General features: G+C 44.3%; 1 pseudogene; it reads left to right on the forward strand.

Annotated features, from left to right (window-relative positions):
* Nucleotides 1-173: 173 nt before the first annotated feature.
* On the forward strand, nt 174-19,610 carry LOC123146413 (putative wall-associated receptor kinase-like 16; annotated as a pseudogene).
* The last annotated feature ends 938 nt before the right edge of the window (nt 19,611-20,548 follow it).

The following is a 20,548-nucleotide window of genomic DNA, read 5'->3' on the forward strand; positions in this document are numbered from 1 at the left end:
GTGGCACTGGCGAGCATGTTCTCGTCGCAGTCACTCAGCCGCGTCAACAACATCTGCACAGCGCGAACAACGCGCAGAAGGGAAATCAATCGGTGGCCTCCTAATTCACCGCCATGCGAGGCCTTGCCGATGAACTCGCCGCAGCCGGCAAGGCCATCTAGGATGACGAGCTCATGTCCTACATCATTCACGGGCTGGACCAAGATTACCTGCCCCTGGTCTCTGCTTTGGACGCCCGCACTACTCCGGTAACCCTTGACGAGCTTATTGCCATGCTTAGTAACTTTGACCAGCGCATGGCACAGTACCATGGCTCCGGTGGCGGCTTCAAGTCATCGGCCAACTCTGCTTCCAGGGGCCGCGGTGGCGGCCCTCGTTCGCATGGCTCTCCCAGTGGAAAGGGGAGGTCCGGATCCAGCGGTGGTGGCTACTCCAACAACCCTCGTGGCGGCGGATGCTCCGGCAGCTCCAAAGGACGTCGCGGTGGCGGCTCAAACAGATCCTGTGCGGACTTGCCTCGCTGCCAAATTTGCGGCAAGCCTGGTCATACAGTGAAGGACTACTGGTACCGCTACGAGGAAGATGATGACTCCTCACAAGATGAAGAAAAGGTTGCCGCGGCGGCCGATGGCTCCTATGGAGTTGACACAAATTGGTACATCGACAGTGGCGCCACCAACCACATCACCAACGAGCTCAAGAAGGTCACCATGATGGAGAAATATCATGGAAAGAATCAAATCCACATGACCAGTGGTGAAGTTATGGGTATACGTCACATTAGCCATTCAGTTTTTAATACCCCTAGTCGAAAAATTCATCTCAAAAGAATCTTGCATGTTCCTAGTGCCAACAAAAATCTTCTTTCCATTCATAGAATTGCCATTGACAATCATGTTTTCCTCGAGTTTCATCCTTATTTCTTTTTCATCAAGGATTAGGCAACAAAGAAAGTCCTCTATCGAGGTAGATGTGTTCGAGGGCTCTACCCGTTGATTTCGGAGTTTAGAAGTTTCAATAAACAAGCTTGTGGTGCTATCAAGCTTTCATCCACACGATGGCACGATCGTTTAGGACATGCCTCTTTTTTCTTTGGTTAAAAATTGCTTAGCAAAAATAAGCTCCCGTTTGTTGGTGAGTGCAATATTGAAAATATTTGTGATTCATGTCAGTGTGCTAAGAGTCACCAATTACCTTATCCCATATCTACTAGTGTCTCCACCAAACCTTTGCAATTGATTCTTTCTGATGTGTGGGGCCCTGCTCCCTCCTCTGTCGGCAGACACATAAATTATGTGAGTTTTATCGATGACTACAAAAAAAAATTATGGATCAAGCTTCTTAAGAAAAGGTCTGATGTGTTTCAAGTTTTTCAAAACTTTCAAGCACTCGTTGAAAGAAAGTTTGACAGCAAGATTATAGATTTCCAATCCGATTGGCGGGGGCGGAATACGAGAAACTCAATTCCTTCTTCCAAAATATAGGCATATCTCACCGTGTATCTTGCCCACACGCTCACCAAGAAAACAGGTCAGCCGAACGCAAGCATTGGCATATAGTTGAAGTCGGTTTGGCTCTCCTAGCAGGTGCCTCCATGCCCCTCAAATTTTGGGATGAGACATTTCTCACACCCGTTCACATCGTCAATATGTTACCTATCCGTGTCATCAACAATGAAACACCCATAGAACGTCTCCTCCTTGTCAAACCAGACTACACATCCCTCCGTGTCTTTGGCTGTGCTTGTTGGCCAAATCTCCATCAGTACAACAATCACAAGCTCATGTTTAGATCAAAGAAATGTGCTTTTCTTTGGTATAGTCCTCAACATAAAGGTGTCAAGTGTCTTGACATCTCTACTGGTCGGGTATACATCTCTCGTGATGTTGTTTTCGATGAGACCAAGTTCCCCTTTGCGTATCTCCATCCTAACACCGGTGCCCTCCTCTACAAAGAAATCTTGCTTCTACCATCTCATCCCTCTGGCTATGATCAAGGAGGCATTAATAATTGTGATGATCATATGTTGACTAACCCTCTTAACAGCCTTCATGATCCTTGTGATGATGCAGAAAACAGCAATGTAAAAATTGCAGTAAATGGTGAAGAAAATAGTGCAGCAGAATGATATTTCATGAGCCCTGGCCTGGGGGACAAATCTTCCTCGGGATCTGGTCAAGAGCTGCAGCGCAGCCGATCTCCTTCGGGATTCGTGCCTGGCAGCGAATCTGCCGCGACAGGCGCACGCGGGCGTGCGGGCGCGACAGCCACAGGTGGGCACACGGGCGACTCCGCGCCAGCCACGCAACAGACCCTGGCGGACCACGGCGCCTCTCCTCGCGCGCGTGAATCACCTCTCACCAGGTGGCAGGCCCGCGCTAGCTTGGGCCGCGAGCGGCTTGAGGCCCAGCCACGGGTGTACAAGCGGCACACTGCGGTTCGCCAGACGGATGCGAGGCCAGATCCTGCTGATGACGGGCCCAGGCAATCACGGGGCCATGATGACGCTCTCTGGTCCAGATCTTCTGTGGCCAAAACACCCTTCGCGCAACAGTCGGCGCCCGCAGAAGATCCGGCCTCGACAGCGAACGCGTCAGCCACAACCGACGCGGATTCTGGCGCGGTGGACGGATCCTCCTCGGGATCGGGAGAGGATCAGCCTAGCTCAGGCCTAGGATCTTCTGTGCTGGCAGTCTCTGCAGAAGCTCCTGTTATTGCTACTCCGCGTCGCACACGGCTACAACAAGGTGTAATTAAACCTGTTGATTACAAACATTTTACAAAATATGGGCTGGTATGTTCGACAGATGAACCAGGAGAACCCAACACTCTTGAAGAGGCTCTTGGTGATGCAAGTTGGAGAAAGGCAATGCATGATGAAATCATGGCACTTAAGAAAAACAAAACATGGCACCTGGTTCCCCCACAACAAGGTAAAAATCTTATTGACTGTAAGTGGGTCTTCAGGAGAAAAAGGAAAGCTGATGGAACCATTGATCGCTACAAGGCTAGACTTATTGCAAAGGGCTTTAAACAACGGTATGGTATTGACTATGGGGACACATTTAGTCCAGTTGTTAAAGCTGCCACCATCCGTCTTGTTTTGTCTATTGTTGTGTCCAGGGGATGGAGTCTACGACAGCTAGATGTATAGAACGCGTTCCTCCATGGTGTTCTGGAAGAAGAGGTTTACATGAAACAACCTCCTGGGTTTGTGAATGCACGTGCACCTTATCATGTGTGCAAACTTGACAAGGCCTTGTATGGACTGAAACAGGCTACAAGAGCATCGTATTCTCGTCTCAGTAAAAAGATGCAAGTGTTGGGGAACGTAGCATGCAATTTCAAAAAAATTCCTACGATCACGCAAGATCTATCTAGGAGATGGATAGTAACGATACGGGAGAGTGTGTCCACGCACCCTCGTAGACCGAAAGCGGAAGCATTATGTTAATGAAGTTGATGTAGTGGAACGTCTTCACGATCCAACCGATCCATGTACCGAACGTATGGCACCTCCGTGTTCAGGACACGTCATTCAGCTCGATGACGTCCCTCGAACTGTTATTCTAGTAGAGGGTCGAGGAAGAGTTCCATCAACACGACGGCATGGTGACGGTGTTGGTGATGTGATCCGCGCAGGGCTTCGCCTAAGCACTACGACGCTATGACTGGAGGAATAAACTGTGGAGGGGGGCACTGCACACGGCTAAGAGATTGTCTGTTGTATCTTTGGGGTGCCCCCTGCCCACGTATATAAAGGAGGGGGGAGAGAGGCCGGTGGCCAGGAGGGGCGCACCAAGGGGGGAATTCCTACTTGGAATCCTAGTCCAAGTAGGATTTGCCCACCGCTTATCCTTTCTTCCACCGAAGGGAAAGGAAGGAGGGGAGAGGGAGAAGGAAAGGAGGGGCCGCTCCCCCACACCTTGTCCAATTCGGTTTGGGCAGGGGGGAAGCGCACGCCACCTTGTGGCCTTCCTCCCTCTCTCCACTATGGCCAATAAGGCCCATTATCTTCCCCGGGGGGTTCCGGTAACCCCTCGATACTCCGAAAAATACCTGAATCACTCCGGAACCATTCCGGTGTCCGAATATAACCTTGCAATATATCAATCTTTACCTCTCGACCATTTCGAGACTCCTCGTCATGTCCGTGATCTCATCCGGGACTCTGAACAAACTTTGGTCACCAAAACACATAACTCATAATACAAATTTTCATCGAACGTTAAGCGTGCGAACCCTATGGGTTCAAGAACTATGTAGACATGACCAAGACACATCTCCGGTCAATAAGTAATAGCGGATCCTGGATACTCATGTTGGCTCGTACATATTCTACAAAGATATTTATCGGTCAAACCGCATGACAACATACCTAGTTCGAGATTCGATCGTCGGTATCATCATACCTAGTTCAATCTCGTTACCACCAAGTCTCTTTACTCATTCTGTAATACATCATCCCGCAACTAACTCGTTAGTCACATTGCTTGCCAGGTTTATAGTGATGTGCATTACCGAGAGGGCCCACAGATACCTCTCCGATACTCGGAGTGACAAATCCTAATATCTATGCCAACTCAACAAACACCTTCGGAGACACTTGTAGAGTATCTTTAAAATCACCCAGTTACGTTGTGACGTTTGATAGCACACAAGGTGTTCCTCCGGTATTCGGGAGTTGCATAATCTCATAGTCAGAGGAACATGTATAAGTCATGAAGAAAGAAGTAGCAATAAAACTAAATGATTATCATGCTAAGCTAGCGGATCGGTCTTGTCCATCACATCATTATCTAATGATGTGATCCCGTTTATCAAATTACAACACATGTCTATGGTCAGGACACATAACCATCTTCGATCAACGAGCTAGTCAAGTAGAGGCATACTAGGGACACTCTGTTTTGTCTATGTATTCACACATGTACTAAGTTTCCGGTTAATACAATTCTAGCATGAATAATAAACATTTATCATGATATAAGGAAATATAAATAACAACTTTATTACTGCCTCTAGGGCATATTTCCTTCGGTCCCTCACTTGCACTAGTGTCAGTATTCTAGATTACATAGTAATGATTCTAACACCTTTGGAGTCTTGGTGCTGATCATGTTCTGCTCGTGGAAGAGGCTTAGTCAAAGGGTCTGCAACATTTAGATCCGTATGTATTTTGCAAATCTCTATGTCTCCCTTCTTGACTTGATCGTAGGTTGAATTGAAGCGTCTCTTGATGTGTTTGGTTCTCTTGTGAAATCTGGATTCCTTCGCCAAGGCAATTGCTCCAGTATTGTCACAAAAGATTTTCATTGGACCCAATGCACTAGGTATTACACCTAGATCGGATATGAACTCCTTCATCCAGACTCCTTCATTTGCTACTTCCGAAGGAGCTATGTACTCTGCTTCACATGTAGATCCCGCCACGATGCTCTGCTTGGAACTGCACCAACTGACAGCTCCACCATTCAATATAAATACGTATCCGGTTTGTGAATTAGAGTCATTCGGATCGGTGTCAAAGCTAGCATCAACGTAACCATTTACGACAAGCTCTTTCTCACCTCCATAAACGAGAAACATATCCTTAGTCCTCTTCAGGTATTTCAGGATGTTCTTGACCGCTGGCCAGTGATCCACTTCCTGGATTACTTTTGTACCTCCCTGCTAAACTTATAGCAAGGCACACATCAGGTCTGGTACACAACATTGCATGCATGATAGAACCTATGGTTGTGGCATGGGGAATAACTTTCATTTTCTCTCTATCTTCTGCAGTGGTCGGGCATTGAGTCTGACTCAACTTCACACCTTGTAACACAGGCAAGAACCCTTTCTTTGACTGATCCATTTTGAACTTCTTCAAAACTTTATCAAGTCCTATTAAGCATCTTGATCTATCTCTATAGATCGTGATGCCTAATATATAAGCAGGTTCACCTAGGTCTTTCATTGAAAAAATCTTATTCAGGTATCCTTTTATGCTATCCAGAAATTCCGTATCATTTCCAATCAACAATATGTCATCCACATATAATATTTGAAAGGCTATAGAGCTCCCACTCACTTTCTTGTAAATATAGGCTTCTCCAAAAGTCTTTATAAAACCATATGCTTTGATCACACTATCAAAGTGTATATTCCAACTCCGAGAGGCTTGCACCAGTGCATAAATGGATCGCTGGAGCTTGCACACTTTGTTAGCACCTTTAGGATCGACAAAACCTTCTGGTTGCATCATATACAACTCTTCTTTACGTATCCATTAAGGAATGTAGTTTTGACATCCATTTGCCAAATTTCATAATCATAAAATGCGGCAATTGCTAACATGATTCGGACAAACTTAAGCATCGCTACGGGTGAGAAGGTCTCATCGTATTCAACTCCTTGAACTTGTCGAAAACCTTTTGCAACAAGTCGAGCTTTGTAGATAGTAACATTACCGTCAGCGTCAGTCTTCTTCTTGAAGATCCATTTATTCTCCATGGCTTGCCGATCATTGGGCAAGTCAACCAAAGTCCACACTTTGTTCTCATACATGGATCCCATCTCAGATTTCATGGCCTCAAGCCATTTCACGGAATCTAGGCTAATCATCGCTTCCTCATAGTTCGTAGGTTCGTCATGGTCTAGTAACATGACTTCCAGAACAGGATTACCATACCACCCTTCTGCGGAACATAATCTGCTTGACCTACGAGGTTCGGTAGTAACTTGATCTGAAGTTTCATGATCATCATCATTAACTTCCTCACTAATTGGTGTAGGCATCACAGGAACTAATTTCTGTGATGAACTACTTTCCAATTCGGAAGTAGGTTCAGTTACCTCATCAAGTTCTACTTTCCTCCCACTCACTTCTTTCGAGAGAAACTCCTTCTCTAGAAAGGATCCATTCTTAGCAACAAAAATCTTGCCTTTGGATCTGTGATAGAAGGTGTACCCAACAGTCTCCTTTGGGTATCCTATGAAGACGCATTTCTCCTATTTGGGTTGGAGCTTATCAGGTCGAAGCTTTCTCACATAAGCATCGCAACCCCAAACTTTAAGAAATGACAGCTTAGGTTTCTTACCAAACCATAGTTCATATGGTGTCTTCTCAACGGATTTAGATGGTGCCCTATTTAACGTGAATGCAGCCGTCTCTAAAGCATAACCCCAAAATGATAGTGATAAATCGGTAACAGACATCATAGATCGCACCATATATCTAATAAAGTAGGATTATGACATTCGGACACACCATTACGCTGTGGTGTTCCAGGTGGCATGAGTTGCGAAACTATTCCACATGGTTTCAAATGAAGACCAAACTCATAACTCTAATATTCACCTCCACGATCAGATCGCAGAGACTTTATTTTCTTGTTACGATGATTTTCCACTTCACTCTGATTTTTTTAACTTTTCAAATGTTTCAGACTTATGTTTCATTAATTAGATATACCCATATCTGCTCAAATCATCTGTGAAGGTCAGAAAATAACGATACCCGCCGCAAGCCTCAACACTCATCGGACCGCGTACGTCAGTATGTATTATTTCCAATAAGTCAGTTGCTCGCTCCATCGTTCCGGAGAACGGAATCTTAGTCATCTTGCTCATGAGGCATGGTTCGCAAGCATCAAGTGATTCGTAATCAAGTGATTCCAAAAGCCCATCGGCATGGAGTTTCTTCATGCGCTTTACACCAATATGACCTAAACAGCAGTGCCACAAATAAGTTGTACTATCATCATTAACTTTGCATCTTTTGGCCTCAATATTATGAATATGTGTATCACTACGATCGACATTCAACAAAAATGGACCACTCATCAAGGGTGCATGACCATAAAAGATATTACTCATATAAATAGAACAACCATTATTGTCTGATTTAATGAATAACCGTCTCGCATGAAACAAGATCCAGATATAATGTTCGTGCTCAAGGCTGGCACCAAATAACAATTATTCATGTATAAACCTAATCCCGAAGGTAGATGTAGAGGTAGCGTGCCGACGGCGATCACATCGACTTTGGAACCATTTCCCACGCGCATCGTCACCTCGTCCTTAGACAATCTTCGTTTAATCTGTAGCCCCTGTTTCGAGTTGTAAATATGAGCAACAGAACCAGTATCAAATACCCAAGCGCTACTACGAGCATTAGTAAGGTACACATCAATAACATGTATATCAAATATACCTTTCACTTTGCCATCCTTCTTATCCGCTAAATACTTGGGGCAGTTCCGCTTCTAGTGAGCAATTCCTTTGCAGTAGAAGCACTCAGTTTCAGGCTTAGGTCCAGACTTGGGCTTCTTTCCGGGAGTAGAAACTTTCTTTCTATTCTTCTGGAAGTTCCCCTTCTTCCCTTTGCCCTTTTTCTTGAAACTAGTGGTCTTGTTAACCATCAACACTTGATGCTCCTTCTTGATTTCTACCTCCGCAGCCTTTAGCCTTTATAGCTCAGGAATAATCTTTTCCATCCCTTGCATATTATAGTTCATCACGAAGCCTTTATAGCTTGGTGGCAGTTATTGAAGAACTCTGTCAATGACACTATCACCAGGAAGATTAACTCCTAGCTAAGTCAAGTGGTTATGGTACCCAGATATTCTGAGTATGTGTTCACTAACAGAACTATTCTCCTCCATCTTGAAACTATAGAACTTGTTGGAGACTTCATAATTCTCAACTCGGGCATTTGCTTGAACTATTAACTTCAACTCCTGAAACATCTCATATGCTCCATGATGTTCGAAACGTCTTTTAAGTCTCGATTCTAAGCCGTAAAGCATGGCACACTGAACTATCAAGTAGTCATCAGCTTTTCTCTGCCAGATGTTCATAATGTCAGCATTTGCTCCTGGATCGGGTCTTGCACCTAGCGGTGCTTCTAGGACGTAATTCTTCCGTGCTGCAATGAGGATAATCCTCAAGTTACGGACCCTGTCCGTGTAGTTGCTACCATCATCTTTCAACTTAGCTTTCTCTAGGAACGCATTAAAATTCAAGGGAACGGTAGCATGGACCATTGATCTACAACAACATAGACGTGCAAAAACTATCAGGTACTAAGTTCATGATAAAGTAAAGTTCAATTAATCATATTACTTAAGAACTCCCACTTAGATAGACACCCCTCTAGTCATCTAAATGATTACGTGATCCATATCAACTAAACCATGTCCGATCATCACGTGAGATGGAATGGTTTTCAATGGTGAACATCTCTATGTTGATCATATCTACTATATGATTCACGTTCGAACTTTCCGTCTCAGTGTCCCGAGGCCATATCTGCATATGCTAGGCTCATCAAGTTTAACCCGAGTATTCTGCATGTGCAAAACTGTCTTGCACCCGTTGTATGTGAACGTAGAGCTTATCACACCCGATCAACACATGGTGTCTCGACACGACGAACTGTAGCAACGGTTCATACTCAGGGAGAACACTTATACCTTGAAATTTATTGAGGGATCATCTTATAATGCTACCGCCGTACTAAGAAAAATAAGATGCATAAAAGATAGCCAACACAAGCAATCAAAATATGTGACATGATATGGCCGTCATCATCTTGTGCCTTTGATCTCCATCTCCAAAGCACCGTCATGATCTCCATTGTCACCGGCTTGACACCTTGATCTCCATCGTAGCGTCGTTGTCATCACGCCAACTATTGCTTCTACGACTTGTAGGGGAACGCAGCAGAAAACAAAAAATTTCCGACCTACGCACCAGCCCAGGACCACTATGGAGACTGCATATATGGTTTGATCTTTTTCGTTACCGACTCGTAGCGCAGCGGGAAGTAGAGTCGATGACGATCGGCGGTGCAGATCCCCGCAGCTAGGATTTACAACCTCCCAACCGCGAGGATGTATACCCTCATCTGCTCCTCAGACAGCCCTCCGGGAGGCGGTCGAACAGCCCCCCGGACGGTGTCGCGGACAGCCCTTCGGGAGGACCTTCGAAACTCGAACGGTCACTCGGACAGCCCTTCGGGAGGACCTTCGAAACTCGGACGGTCACACGGACAGCCCTTCGGGAGGCACTCACAAACTAAGACCGAAACTACGATCTCTCTACAGAGTTGCACACATACGGTGTCATCTATTCGGCAGGGCTTCGCCGTCCAGAACTAGTTCCTGCCGGAACCCAGACAGCCTTACGGCTCTACGAAACTCTTTTCGTGGGAGGGAGAGAAGAAGCCAGATAATGCATGGCATGTGTATGAGAGCAAGGGATGAGTGTGGAGGGCTGCCCCTCCACCTCTATTTATAGGAAATCCCAAGGGGGTAGGGTAGTTTCACAAAAAACCCAAAATGCACATGGATGAAGTCCTTCCACAAGGACCTAGGAGTGAAACCAAGGAACAAGAGGGTCCCCAAGGGGGGATACCCCATGTGGCCGGCCACACCCTCATGAGGGGCCCAAAAAATGGCTCCTATCCATCCATGTCATCCCCAAGATCTTTTGGAGCAAAGCCCCAAAAGGTGGCTTTCCATAAAGTAACCATAAAGCTGATTTTCACTATTCACGACGACATTTTTCAGCGTCTGATCGAACTGAAAATATTTATGTGGGCTAAGAACATTTCCAGTACCCACTAAAATGATTTTCAACTCGTTCCGAAACAATTCCGGTTTTAGTGATTTTCATCTGCGAAACGCATCTGAAGTGGCTCCGGCAGCTCCAGAACATTTCCGGTTTTTATCTCAGAAAATTCCAAAAAGCTTCCAGAATGATTCTGGCATCCTCCAAGAATTATCAGGCATGTGCCGAAACCAATTTGACTTAATGGTGTATCCCGAAACAACTTTTCGGTATCATCGAAACTTATCCGATGACCTCTCTCTGCGGTACGATTCCGCTGTCCGAAACTTTTCGGTGTCCGAAACTTTTTCGGTGATTTTCTCTCAGACTCCCTGTCTAGTATTCAGCAGATAGATGACCCTTAAGTGTGTGACCCTATAGGTTCGGTGAAGTATAGACATGACCCGGAACCCCTTCCGATCAATGATCAACATCGGAGCCGTGGACACCCATATTGACCCCTATACCCACACGAATAAATATTCGAGTGAACCTCCAGTTGCCGTGTGCTATTCCTGTTGCTTCGCGATATGTTACAAATACCCGAGGTGAGACATGTTGGCATTCCCGTGGATCAACAACTTGTCCACTATGCTAGTTACCTCGTTACCGGTATTGTTCTCTTTTCTCGTTATCGTGTTCCGGCATCCCCGTGATCAAATCACAGTGTGTCTGGCCAGATGACGATGGATACCGTAACACCGAGAGGGCCCAGAGATATCTCTCCATCGTCGGAGGAGCAAATCCCAATCTTGAGCTATCAAGTTACTTGACACACTTTTCCATGAACCCGTAAGCCGCCGTAATAGCCACCCATTTACGGATGACGTTTAACAAACCCCAAAGTTCATGAAGCAAGCATGAAGAAACTCGATACTCTCATGGTCTAAGGAACCATGCAAACATTAACCATCTCTGTGTTATGTACCAATAAACTTGTGACGAATGAATCTCATAGCATAACATCATGCCGGGTCGATTCAACACAAATGTTCTCTTAACATTATGCCCTCAAGGTTGCTGACATAGACATGCCCATGATCAGGAAAACATAACCATCATGCAACACTTGAGCTAGTCTTAGAGGCCAGACTAGGAATACATTTTACCGTTTATTATTCCACACGTGCATATGAGTCTTCCTCCGAGCCTCGTGGTTATTGCAGACTAGAGAACCATAGCAGTTATAGCATGGAACATAAACATAATTATGAACTCGGAGATAAATAATATCATTTATTATTGCCTCTAGGGCATATCTCCTACACGACTATCGCTACCACATAGTAATAAAGTAAAGCAATTACATGGCAATTGCATTTCATATAATAAAGAGACAACCATAAGGCTCCTGCCAGTTGCCGATAACATTTACAAAATATGATCATCTCATACAATAAATTATATCGCATGATGTCTTGACCATTTCACATCACAACATGTCCTGCAAAAACAAGTTAGACGCTCTCTACTTTATTGTTGCAAGTTTTACGTGGACACTATAGGATTCTAGCAAGAACCGTTCTTACCTACGCATCAAAACCACAACGATTTTTCATCAAGTGTGATGTTTTAACCTTCAACAAGGACCAGCCATAGTCAAACTCGATTCAACTAAAGTTGGAACAACAGACACCCGCCAGCCACCTGTGTGCGAAGCACGTCGGTAGAACCAGTCTCATGAACGCGGTCATGTAATGTCGGTCTGGGACGCTTCATCCAACAATACCGCCGAATCAAAGTAAGACGTTGGTGGTAAGCAGTATGGCTATTATCGCCCATAACTCTTTGTGTTCTACACGTGCATATCATCTACGCATAGACCTGGCAAGGATGCCACTGTTGGGCAACGTAGCATGGAATTTCAGAAAATGTCCTATGATCACGCAAGATCTATCTAGGAGATGCATAGCAACGAGATGGAACAGTGTCCATGTACCCTCATAGACCGAAAGTGGAAGCATTATGTTGAAGTGGTTGATGTAGTCGAACGTCTTCACGATCCAACCGATCCAAGTACCGAACGTACGACACCTCCGTGTTCAGCACACATTCAGCTCGATGAGATCCCTCAAACTCTTGATCCAGTAGAGGGTCAAGGGAGAGTTCCGTCCGCACGACGGCGTGGTGACCGTGTTGGTGATGTGATCCACGCAGGGCTTCGCCTAAGCACTACGACGCTATGATCGGAGGAGTAAACTGTGGAGGGGGGCACCACACATCGGACCGCGTACCATTCCGGTGTCCAAAAAATAACCTAATCACTCCGGAACCATTCCGGTGTCCGAATATAACCTTCCAATATATAAAACTTTACCTCTCGACCATTTCGAGACTCCTCGTCATGTCTGTGATCTCATCGGGGACTTTGAACAAACTTCGGTCACCAAAACACATAACTCATAATACAAATCGTCATCCAACGTTAAGCGTGCGGACCCTACGGGTTCGAGAACTATGTAGACATGACCGAGACACATCTCTGGTCGATAACCAATAGCGGAACCTGGATGCTCATATTGGCTCCTACATATTCTACGAAGATCTTTATCGGTCAACCAGCATAACAACATACGTTGTTCCCTTTGTCATCGGTATGTTTACTTGCCCGAGATACGATCATCGGTATCATCATACCTAGTTCAATCTCGTTACCGGCAAGTCTCTTTACTCGTTCCGTAATACATCAACCCGCAACTAAATCATTAGTCACATTACATGCAAGGCTTATAGTGATGTGCATTACCGAGAGGACCCAGAGATACCTCTTTGATACTCAGAGTGACAAATCCTAGTCTCGATCTATGCCAACTCAACAAACACCTTCGGAGACACTTGTAGAGCATCTTTAAAATCACCCAGATACGTTGTGATGTTTGATAGCACACAAGGTGTTCCTCCGGTATTCGGGAGTTGCATCATCTCATAGTCTGAGGAACATGTATAAGTCATGAAGAAAGAAGTGGCAATAAAACTAAACGATCATCATGCTAAGCTAACGGATGGGTCTTGTCCATCACATCATTCTCTATTGATGTGATCCCGTTCATCAAATGACAACACATGTCTATGGTCAGTAAACATAACCATCTTCGATTAACGAGCTAGTCAAGTAGAGGCATACTAGGGACACTCTGTTTTGTCTCTCTATTCACACATGTACTAAGTTTCCGGTTAATACAATTCTAGCATGAATAAGAAACATTTATCATGATATAAGGAAATATAAATAACAACTTTATTATTGCCTCTAGGGCATATTTCCTTCAGCAAGCACTTAGCTTTGTTCCTTCAAAGTCTGACACCTCGTTATTTATTTATAACAAGTCAAATACATCCATATTTGTTCTCATATATGTCGATGATATCATTGTGACAAGCTCATCTGATGAAGCAATAACATGACTGTTGAAGGATTTGTGTGCAGAGATTGCTCTCAAGGATCTAGGGGATCTACACTATTTTCTTGGTATTGAGGTCAAGCAGCAGAAGGATGGGCTTCACCTCTCTCAAGAAAAGTATGCAGCAGATCTAGTAAAAAAGGCTGGTTTGCAAAGTTGTAAGCCTGCACCCACTCCTTTATCTAGCACAGAAAATTTAGTTCTTGCTGAAGGAGAACTTCTGGAATCAGAAGATAGTACAAAATACAGAAGCCTAGTAGGTGCACTTCAGTACTTGACACTCACTAGACCAGATGTTTCATTTGTTGTTAACAAAGTATGTCAGTTCCTCCATGCACCTACTACAGTTCACTTAACTGCTGCAAAACGCATAGTAAGATATGTGAAAAATACCTTGAGAATTGGCCTAAATTTTAGCAAGTCATCCTCTGCACTTATCAGTGCTTTCGCTGACTCAGACTGTGCAGGATGTCTGTCAGGACCCCGATTCCAAGCCACATCGATCTAGCCGGTAACACCTCATATCACTTTGTGGCCTCACGCACGGTATTCCCACGGGTGTCGCCTTACCATGGCCCGGGACCGTTTGCGCCTTTTGGCTCACGTATATGACGGTGTCGCTAGCATCCATATGACAGAGAACCCGGGCCGACATGGCTAGTCGTGAACCCAAAGCGGCACTAACCTATGGGGATAGGCATACATGAATCAACATCGAGCATGTCGGTCAGCAGCGTGTGAATCCGGGCTGTAGCACTGGGCTAACAGGACTCCGGGAACCCGGGCTGTAGCAGGCTAGGTAGGACTCTGGATGTCACCGCGTGACATTTCCCCGAAGAGACAGACACAGGAACGAAGTGAAACACATGCCGGTCAGTCAAGTGTTCAGAGCAGTAGTGCTGGGCTAGCAGGACTCCGGTGAACCGGGCTGTAGCGGACTACTATCGCTCTCGGAAGCACTTAGACTGCATTTCCCCATAGGAGAGGCTGACAAGGATAAACAACTAGATTGTCGGATCCCACGCATACCAAGCATTTCAATCATACACACAATATGCTCGATATGCGCAAATACAACATGGCATCACAGCAAGACTCTACGACTCAGAGTAATTATTCATTAGGCTCCGAAGAGCCAGATATTACAAACATGGGTCTCATGACCCAACATTCAGAGCATACAATTCAAGCACACGCGAAAGCTTAACATGTCTGAGTACAGACATCTACAAATGAAAAAGGCTAGGAAGCCTGACTATCTACCAGATCCTGCCGAGGGCACAAGATCGTAGCTGAGGTAACAAGCTAAACGTCGAAGTCCACGCGGAACTACTAGTGAGACTGAGGTCTCTCTGCAAAACATAAAATAAGCAAACGTGAGTACAAATGTACTCAGCAAGACTTACATCAGAACTATCTACATATGCATCAGTATCAAAAGAGGGTGGTGGAGTTTAACTGCTGCAAGCCAACTTTGACTCAATGGCTAACCTGAACTACGACTGCAAGTAACTCTTTTGAGGTGGCGCACACGAGTCCACATATTCACCATATCAATACACCACTATGGATCTGCTTCCGTCTCCCGACGAGAAGGCCATCCATAGCACTCACGCTTATCTTGCGAGTTTTAGAGTATCCACTTCAAGTTATCTATGAACTGTACAGGCAACCCAGAAGTCCTTCACCGCGGACACGGCTATTCGAATAGATCATTTATAACCCTGCAGGGGTGTACTTCTTCACACACGCTCTCGCCACTTACCACCACGTACACGTCGTGTACCTCGGCAACCTTCAAGCGGAAGCCTGGCGAGGGAGTCGGCCACGACCTGACTAACCACACAAGTCTCTAGTCCATGTTTATCGCCTATTCGGGTTCCATCCGCGAGGAGATCCGGCCGGGGTTTCGCTCACAGCCCCAAACGATGTGTGCAGGGTTCCCGAGACACCAAACGGGCGCCCGGTACACCGTGCCATTGAAAGATTCGCATCGAGTCATCATGCAATTTGATTTGGAACTCACTCCATGGCCTATCCTTGTCCGTCCTTTGCAGCCACGGCCATCTCACTTGCATTGCCACATTCATCCATCTCAGGTTGGGCAGCCCTAGGCCTCCTGCCCATTTGGGGGCACACACCGCATCCCAAGCAACTGCACAGTTTCCACCGTTTGCTTCCCCTTTTCCACACCACAAGAAACCTCGACACACCTTATTCATGGCTGTCACCGTTTTGATAGGAAGATCCAATGCCATCATCGCATGTGTGGGCATCGCACATAGAACAGATTGCACCAATGTAAGCCTACCACTTTTAGGCATGAGGGAAGCCTTCCACTTTGGCAGCTGATTCGCCATCTGATCCACCAGATACTGCAACTGTGTCGATGATTGCTTTCTTATGGACAAAGACAGTCCAAGGTAACGCACCGGGAAAGATCCCACTGGAAAGCCAAGCTCCTCACTCGCCATAGCGATGCATTGTTCCGAGCACCGTATCGGAAGTGCAACGGACTTCCTCATGTTTATGCACAAGCCCGACGCCTCACCAAAGATATCAAAGATGCTTTTGCAGATTGCAAGATCCATTAGTTCTGGCTTGGTAAACAGGACTACGTCATCCGCAAAAAACGAGAGCCTTTTCTTCATACCCGTTGTCGCCAACGGCTGCAAAAAACCCCTGCTTGCTGCCCACTCAAATAGTCTTTGTAGTGGTTCCATGGTGAGGATAAATAGCATCGGTGAGATAGGGTCTCCCTGCCGCAGCCCCTTGCAGTTGTAAATTGTGCGCCCCGGGTCTCCATTCAACATTATCCTGGTGGTGGACGTCGCTAATATCCCACACACCCATGACCTCCACCTAGAGCCAAAACCAAACCGCTCCAGAACTTCCAAGAGAAAAGGCCATTGAACCGAGTCAAAAGCTTTTCAAATGTCGAGCTTCAAAAGGACAGCGGGGTTCTTCAAGGCATGCAAACGACGAGCCATGCTCTGGACTAGGTGGAGTGGTGTTGTCCATATGTGTGAGTAATCACCACACTTGTAATTGACTGGTCGAGGTTTTCTATGCCTTTCCTTCTTTAATATATGATATGCACACTCGTGCATATTCGAGAAAAAAAATCACATCCGTTAGATATTCACAACTGTACCTAATAAAATAAATCCGTTAGATCCACCTAGTCACACCTTAACAAATCACATCCATTGGACATTCATAACCGTATCTAAACATGCCATTACCAATACATCTTTGTATCCCCAAAAATAGTCATAGCCGATAGATCATCATAATTACATTTATACAGATCCCACACAATTTCTAAAAATGTATGAGTAAATTATTAGTTGAACTATAAAGGGCAAGTTGATGTTATGGCTGATTTAAATGATGTTAGGCCTTGCCACATACAACATATGACAGTTAGTACTATCAACAATGTAAATAATTCCTTAGCGGCGATATGTAAAATAAAATAGCTGAGGGTGTGATAGGCACCAACATGGGCATCAACGGAGGACTACGTAAATGGGTGTTAATTTTTTTAATAAAAGATTAATATAATTGTATAAGAACCAATAACCTTGGGAGGTGTGGATAGGAACAAAATTCGATTACTCTATATAGCCGTACACGAAATGACAACACGGGGCGTAGAATTGGACTCGTACGCTACAGAGCATACGACAGTTGACCTAGCAGGCGTGCAGATTGTGGCTTAGTTTAGTTGGTTTCCTCATTACTCAACTACAGACTAAACAAATAAAAACAAGTATACTATTAAGAAGAATCAACAATATTAGATTTCCGCAAGTAACATTGTGAAGTTCTTTTTGGTTCTATTAGCAATATAATCATATATTTATATACCAAAAAGTTCAAACATATACCTTTAGAATTCTATTAACATATAAACGTATTGTATTATACAATAGAGGGGGTAAATACGAGTAAAAACATTCTACATGTGATAATATAAATACTTCACACTTTCGACAAACTAAGGATGATGCCCTTGCATTTGCAAGGGCCACCTTGCTAGTTTATGAAAACATCACGCAAACCTGTAGGTGTTTCAATTGATACTTGGAGATGATACCAATATATAACCAATGAGAGCTTTCTACAGATATCAATGAATGCGCACTACCGAATTCCTGCAATGGGCCATGTCAAAATTTCCCTAGAGGCTACATATGCACAAGTTGCCCTCGTAGAAAAGAGTTTGATCCCATAAAAAGGCAGTGTGTTACATCGGCGAAGCAACACCATCTTCTTTTGGGTAAGTTGTAGCTAGCTAAATATCCTCATTGCTATTACAATTAACCAAATGCAGCGTAACTCAAAGAGCGATGATTAAATGTAGGTATTGCAACTGGAACTGGATGTGGCCTTGGCTCCATAATTATTGCAGTCTTTGTAGTTGTATTCACCAACAAGTGGAAGAAAGGCATCCAAAAGAGAATCCGACGAACACACTTCAAGAAAAATCAAGGTCTACTCCTGGAGCAGCTCATCTCAGATGACAGCGCCACAAACAAAACAAAAATATTCTCCTTGGAGGAGCTAGAGAAGGCAACCAACAACTTCGATGCCACTCGTGTTCTTGGTCGTGGAGGACACGGTACGGTTTATAAAGGGATTCTATCTGACCAACGAGTGGTGGCTATTAAAAAGTCCAAAATTGTGGAGCAAACTGAGATAAACCAGTTTATCAATGAGGTTGCTATCTTGTCTCAAATCATTCATCGTAATGTGGTAAAGCTATTCGGTTGTTGCCTCGAATCTGAGGTGCCATTGCTCGTGTATGAGTTCATATCAAATGGTACACTGCATGACCTTCTTCACGTTGATGTTGGTGTTAAATGCTTGCTGTAATGGGATGATCGCATTAGGATTGCAGTTGAAGCAGCAGGGGCACTTGCTTATCTGCACTCGGCTGCTGCAATACCAATTTTCCATAGAGACGTGAAATCTTCTAACATACTATTGGATGGCAGCTTCACTACAAAGATTTCTGACTTTGGTGCTTCAAGGTCTGTTTCACTCGATGAAACTCATGTGGTCACTATTGTCCAAGGAACATTTGGTTACCTAGATCCTGACTATTACCATACTGGACAACTAACTGAAAAGAGTGATGTGTATAGTTTTGGGGTAATACTTGTGGAACTTTTCACGAGGAAAAAGCCAATTTTTATCAATGATCAAGGTGCAAAACAAAACCTGTCCCATTATTTCATGGAAGGATTGCAAGAGGGGGATATCATGGAAATATTGGATCCTCAGGTTGTTAAAGAGGCAAACCCAGAAGAGATCGATGATATTTGCTCACTTACAGAAGCATGCTTGAGACTCAAAGGAAGAGACAGACCTACTATGAAAGAAGTAGATATGAGGTTGCAATTCCTGAGAACCAAGAGGTTAAGGAAATGCAAAGTTCTCCCAGCTAGTGATCAAGAAATTGAGCATTTGTTATGCCCAGAGATTAGCAATTCCAATGCACAGGTGAACGTTGAAAATCCTGGTAATTTAACATCTGAAGGCATCTCGAGTTGCTACAGTCTAGAGCAAGAACTTTCATCCTCAGTAACTTTGCCACGCTAAGTATATATGCGCCTACCAAAATTGCGTCCTTCCTAGTATTTATCAGAATTACCATTACTTTTCCATGGAATCATATTATGATAAATACATCTCTTTAGACGAGAGTATGTCATGTGATTTCGCTTCCTGTATATTTGCAAAATTTATTTGTAAGCCCATCTCAATTGTGTACAATCATAATACAAATATTTGCGGTGAATATGCTTGTAAGGAATAACTTAAGATCCATTATTGTATTTAAGTTTTGGTGGTGGGGGAAAACATATTGGTAGCGTTGCCAAAAATTTCATACCTTCCGTTGCCGTTCACTTACATGGTAGATGCTCCAATAGGATCAAACCAATCCCTAATTTATTTTAACCACATGGGTAGTTCACTGTATTTTTTACATTAATGTTGCAAATGACTTTGAAGTCAGAACAGATAAGTATAGTAGCCAAGGAAAAATGAGAGCAAAAGTAAGGGACTCTCCATTTGATGTGTTTGGCTCTTTGCATAACAAGTATTGATGGCAAAATGAGAGTAAATGTGAGGGACTCTTGCATTTGATGCCTTTGGATTTTTCCATAAAAATTATGGATGGCATAGTTCACATCATTTAATTTGCAAAAAAAATGCCAAGATTCTGCGTTCTGCATAGGCAAAGGAGCTGAAAATTGTACTTTCAAGAGTCTTCGGCAATTTATAGTCCAGCCTCTTGGATGCGGCTACCAAAGTCCACAACAAAGCTCAACATGGATTTAAGCGGGTGCGAAGAAATTGTGGCATTCTGCTATGAATAGGGGCTCTTGAGCATGTTATTGTGCATGTATATTGTTTCTTGTACACCAGGCTCACCTCTCTAGTTTTCTTGTAAAGATTGAGGTACAAGCCCACCATGTACATCATATATACCGTGCACACTGCACATAATCAATACATTGTGCAATTCCAATATT

This window comes from Triticum aestivum, chromosome 6D (genome assembly GCF_018294505.1).
Source record: "Triticum aestivum cultivar Chinese Spring chromosome 6D, IWGSC CS RefSeq v2.1, whole genome shotgun sequence".
NCBI lineage: Eukaryota > Viridiplantae > Streptophyta > Magnoliopsida > Poales > Poaceae > Triticum > Triticum aestivum.